This window comes from Engraulis encrasicolus, chromosome 20 (assembly GCF_034702125.1).
Source record: "Engraulis encrasicolus isolate BLACKSEA-1 chromosome 20, IST_EnEncr_1.0, whole genome shotgun sequence".
Taxonomy (NCBI): domain Eukaryota; kingdom Metazoa; phylum Chordata; class Actinopteri; order Clupeiformes; family Engraulidae; genus Engraulis; species Engraulis encrasicolus.
In genome coordinates, this window is record NC_085876.1 from 47,856,640 (window position 1) to 47,866,639 (window position 10,000).

Genomic DNA, 10,000 nt, shown 5'->3' on the forward strand with positions numbered 1-10,000 from the left:
ATGACACTCCCCACCGGTACCGGTAGGTCACACAGTTCAGATACACTACTAGTGTTTGTGAAGATGAAGATGACTGTGAGTGTGAGTGTTTATGAAGATGTGTGTACGTGTGTGTACGTGTGTGTACGTGTGTGTACGTGTGTGTACGTGTGTGTACGTGTGTGTGTGTGTGTGTGTGTGTGTGTGTGTGTGTGTGTGTCTGTCTGTCTGTCTGTCTGTCTGTCTGTCTGTCTGTCTGTCTGTCTGTCTGTCTGTCTGTCTGTCTGTCTGTCTGTCTGTCTGTCTGTCTGTCTGTCTGTCTGTCTGTATATGTGTGTGCATGCGTCTGCGCGCATGTGTGGCTGCGTGCGCATGACTGACTTGAAGAATGGTTGTTGTGTGCTGTGTGCTGTGTGTGCGTGTGTGTGTGTGCGCGCAAGACTGACTAGGCACTCTTCTTCACTTGGTGGATGTGTAACTTAATGTTGGTGTGTGTTACTGGACAGCCATGGCTTCAGCTCAGTCAGTTGGCAATTCATTAATTGAGAATTAAATATATGTATAAATGTATAACCCAAATGTGGAAATGAGCTGTTAGTAGTTGGCCAGAGCTGATGAAGCCCCTCAGTTGCAGCGGGGAAAGAGAATTTGAAAGGAAGTAGGATTCACGAGTCAGGCAATGCTGAAATGAGTCACTAAAGAGACAAATGATAACCCTCCCGATGCCTTTAGTAGTCTGCTGTCAGAAACTGCCACATGTAACTTTTGCCTGATGGTCCCCGATCTTGCCATGAGAAAACCCAACTTTATCACCTGTTCCTGTAGCACAGGAAACGTATTTCACACGCACGCACGCACGCAGGCACATTCGAAAAGCACAGCTGCAACGATTTTGAAGGCCCCTTTCAACACAAGCCCTCTTCCTCTTTCCATGTGCTGCATCAGGGCATTTCTGTGTTGTGTTGTGTGCTGCTCAGTCCACATTCTCTGAAATCCACATGGCCCACAGTACAGCCCCCAGACACTCCAGACATCCTGACCAGAACAAGTCCAACCAAACCCAGCCGTCCCACACAAACCTACTACTCTACACCAGTGTTTCTCAAACTTTTTCAGGCCGAGGACCACTTTGTCCCCCGTAAAAATGTTCAGGGACCACCTGCCAACTGAATTGGCAGCTGAGGGGTGCTTATTTAAGACTAATTTTGATGCAGATTGCTCACTTTTTGTTCACATTACAAGCCTGCCTTATTGTGGTGAAAATAATACTTCAGCTATGTTTAGCTTTGTAATTATTTTACAAATTCAGCCAACTGCTAGCTCGTCTTCGAAAAGTGGAATACTCTCGCGGACCATCTGAGCACTGTCGCGGACCACCAGTGGTCCCCGGACCACACTTTGAGAATCACTGCTCTACACTGAGTCACTGACCACTGACTGACACACAGGCAGGCACTCACACATCCTGAAAAGTGGAGGAGACGCAGTCAGTCACACTATCGCCTAATGATTCTCACAGTTTTTCAATGAAAAAATCTGAAGACTGCTGTCCTTGGTTTCCTTCATTCAAGCAGACATCGCCAAAGAGCACATTTCTCCCGCTCTCCCACACATGTTTACCAGCTCCAGTTATATATTACTAGCACACAGGGCTCTAAATTAACACCAGCCGATCGGCCTGCCGTGCCCAACCAGTGGGGCACTCGTCTGCCATGCGGCCGACCCGGGTGCGATCCCCGGCCCGGGTCATTGGCCGACCCCTCCCCATCTCTCTCCCCATTCGCTTCCTGTCCACCTCTCACCCTGTCCTGTCATCAATAAAGTCGTAAAAGACAAAAAAAATAGGAAAAGACTAACTTAACTTATTAGCCACTTTGACCCATAGAGAGATTTGTTTGGCCCTCAGCCTCATTTGTGATCCATAATTTGGCCCTTGGGGAAAATATTTGCAGACCACTGCACCAAATATGTGTAAAGACAATTCAGGCCCTGATCTGAGAACAGCTGGTCTGGACGGTCTCTTCTCCATCTCACGACCTGCATGCCATCCATCATCACATGAGATGTGACTCCTCTCTGCTCTCTCCTCTCTGCTCCACTCACCATTGAGGGAATGAATACAGCTCAGTTTGGACCGTGTGTGTGTGTGTGTGTGTGTGTGTGTGTGTGTGTATGTGTGTGTGTGTGTGTGTGTGTGTGTGTGTGTGTGTGTGTGTGTGTGTGTGTGTGTGTGTGTGTGTGTGTTTGTCAATGTGTGTGTGTGTGTTTGTCAATGTGTGTGAGAGAAAGTGTGTGTCAGAGACAGTGTGCGCATGTGTGTGTGTGTGTGTGTGTGTGTGTGTGTGTGTGTGTGTGTGTGTGTATGTCAATGTGTGTGAGAGAAAGTGTGTGTTCTTCCAGCCAAGGTAACTGGCTCTGCATACCACATAGCAATCTCATTTCCACACCGCAAAATGAATGACTACGAGGTCTGCCAGATAAAAGGTGGTGTGTGTGTGTGTGTGTGTGTGTGTGTGTGTGTGTGTGTGTGTGTGTGTGTGTGTGTGTGTGTGTGTGTGTGTGTGTGTGTGTGTGTGTGTGTGTGTGTGTGTGTGTGTGTGAGTGTGTGTGTTTTGCCTGCGTGACACAAAGTCAGGAAGGGATTATGAGTTAGAATGCAAAAGAGAGAGAGAGAGAGAGAGAGAGAGAGAGAGAGAGAGAGAGAGAGAGAGAGAGAGAGAGAGCAGGAGGGTAGTGAGAAAGAGAGAGAGAGAGAGCAGGAGGGCAGTGAGAAAGAGAGAGAGAGAGAGAGAGAGAGAGAGAGCAGGAGGGCAGTGAGAAAGAGAGAGAGAGAGAGAGAGAGAGAGAGAGAGAGAGAGAGAGGGCAGTGAGAGAGAGGGCAGTGAGAGAGAGAGAGAGAGAGAGAGAGAGAGAGAGAGAGAGAGAGAGAGAGAGAGAGAGAGAGAGAGAGAGAGGGCAGAGGGAAGTGAAACCTTCAGTCTTGCAGCATCTGCAGAGAGACACGTGTCCCCTCATGAACAGAATGAAAAGAAAGTGTTGAGATATCCCCAGCGGGAATGAAGTAGGGATGTAAGTAAGAGTACATCAATTTCTGTACCAATACAGTGCACCGATACCCATACTTGAAGTGACTTATCTGCTCATTTTCACATTATGTTCGATAGGCGACAAAACTTTTGTCTTGTCAAAATCTGCCCTGTCGGTGTTCATTAAAGGGTCAATCTTTCTTTGGTGCATGAAATTCATTTTTGTACATACATTTTCATTCGGGAGGGTTGTAGCTTTCATATGAGTGACCTCTGAAGCCAAGTGATTAATTGAAAGTCAGGTTATTAGCTGTTATTCCAAACAGATGGGTAGGCGACAACTCTTTTGGAGGCGAGTGTACAATGACAATAATTGCACAGCCTTGTTTTTCTCAACTGCGTTACTTTCAAGTAAAAAGGATGGGACGAGATGTCGCGTTGTTTTGTGTATAGCAGTATCATGCCTGGTATCTGCAAGTGGTTGACGAATACGAATGAGTATAATGAGCAAGTATCGGGCCAATGCCGATACCAGTATCGTATTGGTGCATCCCTAGAGGAACAGTAAGTCTTCGATAACACACAAGATCAATAGAACAGACAAGATGGACAAGAGGACACTGAGGGGAGAAACAGACTCAGGAATACAGGCAGAGAGGTAGAGAGAGGGATAGAGAAGGAGAGGGAGATAGAGAGAGAGAGAGAGAGAGGGGGGGGGAGAGACAGAAACAAGATGGATGGAGAGGGAGAAAAAGAGGGAAGCTAGGTGGACAGTGGACAGAATGAATGGAGAAAGAGTCAGGTGAGAAAGCAAGACAGACACAGAGTGTTAGTGAAGACAGATTGCGCAAAACGAGAGAGAGATAGAGAGAGAGGAGTGTGTGTGTGTGTGTGTGTGTATGTGTGTGTGTGTGTGTGGTCCTGAGCTCAGGAGCTCCTGCTTAAACAAACTCACATGTCTTTACTTCAACGGCCAATTAGAAACCTGCAATCTCTCTCTCTCTCTCTCTCTCTCTCTCTCTCTCTCTCTCTCTCTCTCTCTCTCTCTCTCTCTCTCTCTCTCTGACACATGACTATCAACGGCCTACCTAGGCCTAACATAGTACACCCATACACACTTACACATCTCTCACGGTATGCCATTCACTTCACAAACATTTCACACACACACACACACATTGGCTTTCTTACTAAATATCAGATGACCTGCTTGCAGATAACACTTGCACTGCGTGTGCGTGTGTGTGTGTGTATGTGTGTGTGTGTGTCATTGTCTAGCTTGGTTACTGTGGCATCACACTCTTATTCTCAACACACACATGAACACACACACACACACACACCGTTACTTCTTAAACACACACACACACGCACACGCGTTACTTCTCGGAGGTGCTACTCTGGGAAAACTGAAGCTGCAGATAAGCAAACAGACTGTGTCTAGAGGGCTGCTGCCTCACTAGACATGCTGTGTGTGTGTGTGTGTGTGTGTGTGTGTGTGTGTGTGTGTGTGTGTGTGTGTGTGTGTGTGTGTGTGTGTGTGTGTGTGTGTGTGTGTGTGTGTGTGTGTGTGTTACCTACAGCAACAACAGAAACGAGCCACTAGTCTGTGTGTGTGTGTGTGTGTGTGTGTGTGTTTATCCCCAAAGGAGCATGACATGGTTCCTAAGAAACAAGCCACTAGACTGTGTGCTCTGTGTTTTGTGCTGTGTGTGTGTGTGTGTGTGTGTGTGTGTGTGTGTGTGTGTGTGTGTGTGTGTGTGTGTGTGTGTGTGTGTGTGTGTGTGTGTGTGTGTGTGTGTGTGTTTTATCCGAAACATGGCATGGTCCCTGGAAACGAGCCACTAGACTCTGGTGTGTGTGTGTGTGTGTGTGTGTGTGTGTGTGTGTGTACGTGTGTGTGTGTGTACGTGTATTTTCCCCCCAAAGGACCATGCCATGGTTCCTAAGAAATGAGCCCTGCTTCTTGCCTTAAGGAATTCATGAGACACTATTCATGCACGCACGCAGCCAATGGAAGACAGAGAGGACAGACAGACACAAATATCAGCCACCATCATTCACCATTGTTCAATTTCGCCGCAACTTATCAGCCGTGTGTGTGTGTGTGTGTGTGTGTGTGTGTGTGCATATGTGCGTGTGTGCAGGCGTGCATGCAGTCATATGTGTGCGTGTGTGTGTGTGCGTTCAGGAGAGCTCCAAACCTCTTCAACACCTGGTGATTGACGTCTATGCATGCACACCCTAATTTTCTCACGACTACTGATTAGTTCTATAAGGGCGTGTCAGTGGTAAGTTTACTCAGCCCTTTTTTGGAGACTGCACTGGGTTGCTAGCGGGTGAAGGTCAATGGCCTCGTTTACACGATGCATTTAATTCAGAATTAACTCAATTCATTTCTGGATAAAACTTAATTACGCTTTGAAAACATCATGTAAACACTTCACAATTCAGAATTAAATGAAAGTTTAATGTTAACTCGACAGAAATATTTAATTCTGAATTATTAATTGGGAATTAAAAATGTCAAGTACACGTGGCCAATGTCTACCCTCCTGTCCTTTCCTGTAACCTCTGTCCTAAGTGTCACCTCGCCGCTGTGGAAGCAAACAACAGAAGTTTCAACCAGTTGTCAACCAGCTGCCAACCAGCTGTCAACCAGCTGTCAACCAGTTGTCAACCAGCTGCCAACCAGCTGTCAACCAGCGCAGAGCAATTTGGAGGCGCTTTCTCCCTTTAAAAACCTGATTGCAAATGGGTGAATGAACTTTGAATATTTTTTATGCAAGATATTGATTAAAAACTAAAGGACTGGCTGAAGGACACAGGGAAGGACAGGAGGGAAAAGACTGACTTGCACCCCCTAAGCCTTTCTTTGGATTATATCATCCATGTTTGACTATGAGTCACAAGGCACACACACACACACGCACGCACGCACGCACGCACGCACACACAGCAACCTAGCTGCTATGTCAAGGTAATTCAAAACCATTAGCCTACAACAACTGCAACCTTCTTGGATTGTCCAGGTGTGCCCCTGTATGTGATATTGTTTACATACACAGCAGTTGCATCACTCCTTTGGAGCAGTGTCAATGTGTTTTCCTAGTTGAAGGAAAGGCCACCACAACACCAACATAAAAACCCTGTTTTCATTTTGATCGGCGATCAGCTTTAAAAATAGAGACACCAGACCAGCCTTGCCCTGTGTCCTTCCAGCAGCTCCGACATGATGACCATGTGCCACAGGCTAAGGACTGAGTGTGTGTTACTGCACAGACAGAACAGTGTGTGCTTCAGAAGACTAGGCCAGACAGTCCCCGACCCGTACATGTCAGCCCAGAGCCGTGATTTCCTATAAACTGCTACACGTCGGACTTTCACTGCCTCTATTCAGGAGCAGCAGTTAACAGCCACTGGAGATTTGACGTCGAGAGACGAACTGAAACTCGACAGCTAATTTGAGAGGGAGTGAAAACCAACAGATAAGACAAACTAACATGTCCGCCAACGCTCACTCCTCTCACCAGAGACCAGAGGCATGATGGGAATGCCTAGTCTTCCTGCAACTTGGGGAGTATTCCTACAACATGGTTCAGTGGTAAACCGGGTTAAGTTTAGGGTTGTAGTATCAGATCGGATGGATCGGATCGGCTGCCGATATTGGCAAAAAATGCGGATCGGTATCGGATCGGCATGCACGGAAAAAATCCGATGCAGAATTCCGATCCATTTTCCTGTTTTGTGTTTATTAATATCTGACAAAACAGGTCAGTTTCTCATTAAAAACCATTGTGTATTACTCAAATTCACCTAATTCAGCTGGATAGTTGTTACTAAGAGTAAAAACCCTTTTCAACAACTTAAATACTCCGATAGGACGGTATCGTTATCGGCCGGTATCGGAATCGGATCGAAAGTGAAATAACATATCTGTATCGGATCGGAAGTGCAAGAACATGGATCGGGACATCTCTAGTGAAGTTAACCCTGAGGTAGCAGTACATCATCTAGTACAGTGGTTCTCAACTGGAACAGTCTTGGGACCCACCAGTTTCCACTTTCATTCGGTCGCGACCCAATTTTTTTAGCGTTCAAGTCAATTCTCAAAATGTAACCAAGACTCGAATGACTAGTTGCACGCTATCTATCTCGCATTCAGATTGTATCTATGACAACAGATGACACAGAGTTCACTGGTCTATCAAAATAAAAGTTGTAAATTGTTGCAGGAAAAGTTGGATTTTTCTTTTTTAGAATTACGTTTTTTTTTACATCAAGGCTCCGCGACCCACCCATGACCGCTCCGCGACCCACTTTTGGGTCACGGCCCACCAGTTGAGAAACACTGGGCTAGTACAGTGCTGCTGTGGTTGTCAACCTTTTTTGCCCAAATGCTCCGCTGACCTCCTCCTCCACAACTGAATCTGATGAAGACTGTTGAGGTTGAAACGTAATCCAGCCATGAAATTATAAAAGAAAACAAAAATTATATTTTGATATTCTGAGGCTGGACAGTGCACTCATACCACCCAGAAGACAAGGGACAGACGCCAGTCTTCCAGGAATGACACAATGTGAAGTCATTCTAAGTACTATGAGGGCACATGTCCAGCTTCGTAAACAACTACATTTTACACAGGAAGACAGGGGAAGCCAGCACCAATCTCCAGAATCCAGTCACTTCTCAACCAGAACACTTGGTGGTTTCCGTGGTTTCCTAAGTAACACATGGCGTAATTATGGTTTTTTTTTTTACTTAGACACCAGGTGGTACAACCAGAGTTGATGCCAATAAAATAATTAGTAATTGGTAATAACTGGACTGCAGTGAAAATGCTTTTTAGATAATCCACTACAAACAAATAAAAACATCCATACACTAGTGTGTGACATGTGGTTGTCGTGTGGTTACGTGTGCTGCTAGTACGACAATAACGTCATTGACCCAAATATGACTGCATAGTGACATAGAGAGTAAACAAGCAGGGTCTGCCACACCTTCCAAAAGGCTTTCCAAATGTGTGGTGGGCAAGCAGAGAGCCGGTCATGACGAGGTTAATCTGAGTTTTTTCTAGTGGCATGACATGCAGCAACTATATGCCACCATGTCAGTTGCTGGTTCAGGTGTAAACCGGTTTAATTCATAAGTAACTCATCTAATAGACGAGCCTGGAGTCCGCATTTCCTGAAGAAAATGAGGACTCCAGGCTCTTCTATTAGATGATTTACCTCTTAACTTGACCTGGTTTACTCCTGAACCAGCTTCTTAGTATAGGTGCCCCAGGTTTTACCAGAGTGAATCTCTCTCTCTCTTGACATGTGTCCTTTGCATCGAACCATCAAAAACATCCCCCTCATCAGCTAGTTCCCTTCCCATCACATGGGTCTCTGTACTCCTATGCCCTGAGGTGGTAAGTCCACAGAGAGAGCACACAGCACAACAGCTCTGTAGATTATATCTCCATAACACCAACTCAAAACTGCTTAGCTGCAGGCAAAGACTGCATACTACATAAAAGGCTAGGACAAGCCAGGCTAGGCCAAGCCAGGCCACACAGCACCACACCACAACACCACACCCCACACATCATACAAAAGACATATGATAACGCCATAACTCTTCGCCACAATGCACTCTGTCACACCAACACCTCAAGGGACCAACACACACAGGCCTTGCGCAACCGCTCTCTGCTACTAAGGCCCTGCGGTAAGCGCATGTCAGGTCAGGTGGGTAAAACAATGCGAGCCACAGTGGGCAGCCAGGCTAGCTACCTGCTCTCTGACTGCTCCCATTGTTGACAGCGGGTCTGGTCTGGTCTGGTGGACATAGCCGACCATCTGTTACCCTTCAATGGGCTGAAATGTGAAGCGATACCGTCTACTCCGCTTTTTCTAATCCTGCCCACTTTCGAGCAGGGGATTTAGTAGGCTACTCTATGGGAAATCAGTTGACAGCTGACCTGGAATTCAGCGGCATGACAATAAGAGAAATGTTAATGGTGATGTGCGGTCAAGCATAAGGGAAAATCCCTTACTAACATGGTAACAAAATGTAAACAAACCAAAACATATCAGTCAGTCAATCAATCCCATAGGCTACGGCCTGGAAGCTTCTTTTCGTAGCCTGCATCTAGGTTGAAACGGGAGACCAATCAGACATCATTAGCATGGAAATACTTATTGTCGTAGACTAGTGAACTGCTATCTGTCAAGGAGAGGGATCAATAAACGGCTCCGAGTGGACAACCGTAAATGCAGCTCTCTCCCTTGGTGCAAATCCAGTAGAAACACCAATGTGTACACTACAGTGCGGCTAGCCCAGTAGCGAACCTGGACGCATTCAGACACACAACAGCAACAGACAGTAGCCTACTAGCAGCTGTCAAAGCCCATTGCACTCGATGGAGACAAGATAATAAAACACACAACACAAGGATACTTGATATACGGTTGCTTCTTATCAGAACTGGTCCGCGATTCTACCAGGGTTGTGTCAGAGTATGATTGACGTTCAAAATGTGGAACCAACGGCTCGAGCTATTCTGACGCCTGCATCGTATCGGCTTCTTCCTGATAAATCTGTGACATTGCAAATTTCACCACAAAACCTCGAGAAAACGTTATGCAATCAAACAAGGAAAACCCGTCCCAGAAGACACATTTGTATAGAGTTGTCTACTTCGCTGGGGGGATAAAAAAATAATAACGTAGCTTGACAGAGCAGGCCTTGCTAAGCAAAAAAAAAAGGTAACTAGCATTATCATATTAACCCAGCTCCGGACGGCGGAATCAGCATCGCTGGTGGCACAGCTGTCTCTGTACAATGTTGCATAAACATGACGGTTTGAAAATCGTTGTTATTTTTTACCTGAAAAGTTTTATAAGTGCACCCCCATTCTGCTTCAGTCAGCTTGCATGTAAACACTCGCGCGAGTCAGGCGGATGTGTCTCTGACCAGCTGATCATGCACGTGACGAGCGAGTTGA

The 10,000-nt window shown here is 46.1% G+C and overlaps 1 protein-coding gene across 1 annotated transcript in view; it reads right to left on the bottom strand.

The window, feature by feature from the left end:
• tbc1d5 (TBC1 domain family, member 5) overlaps positions 1 to 9,942 on the bottom strand; it is a 38,351-nt gene extending 28,409 nt beyond the window's left edge. The window contains exon 1 of the mRNA XM_063186039.1: positions 9,883 to 9,942. The gene's annotated coding sequence lies outside the window, so the exon portion shown is untranslated. The remainder of the gene's footprint in view (positions 1 to 9,882) is intronic.
• Positions 9,943 to 10,000: the final 58 nt, after the last annotated feature.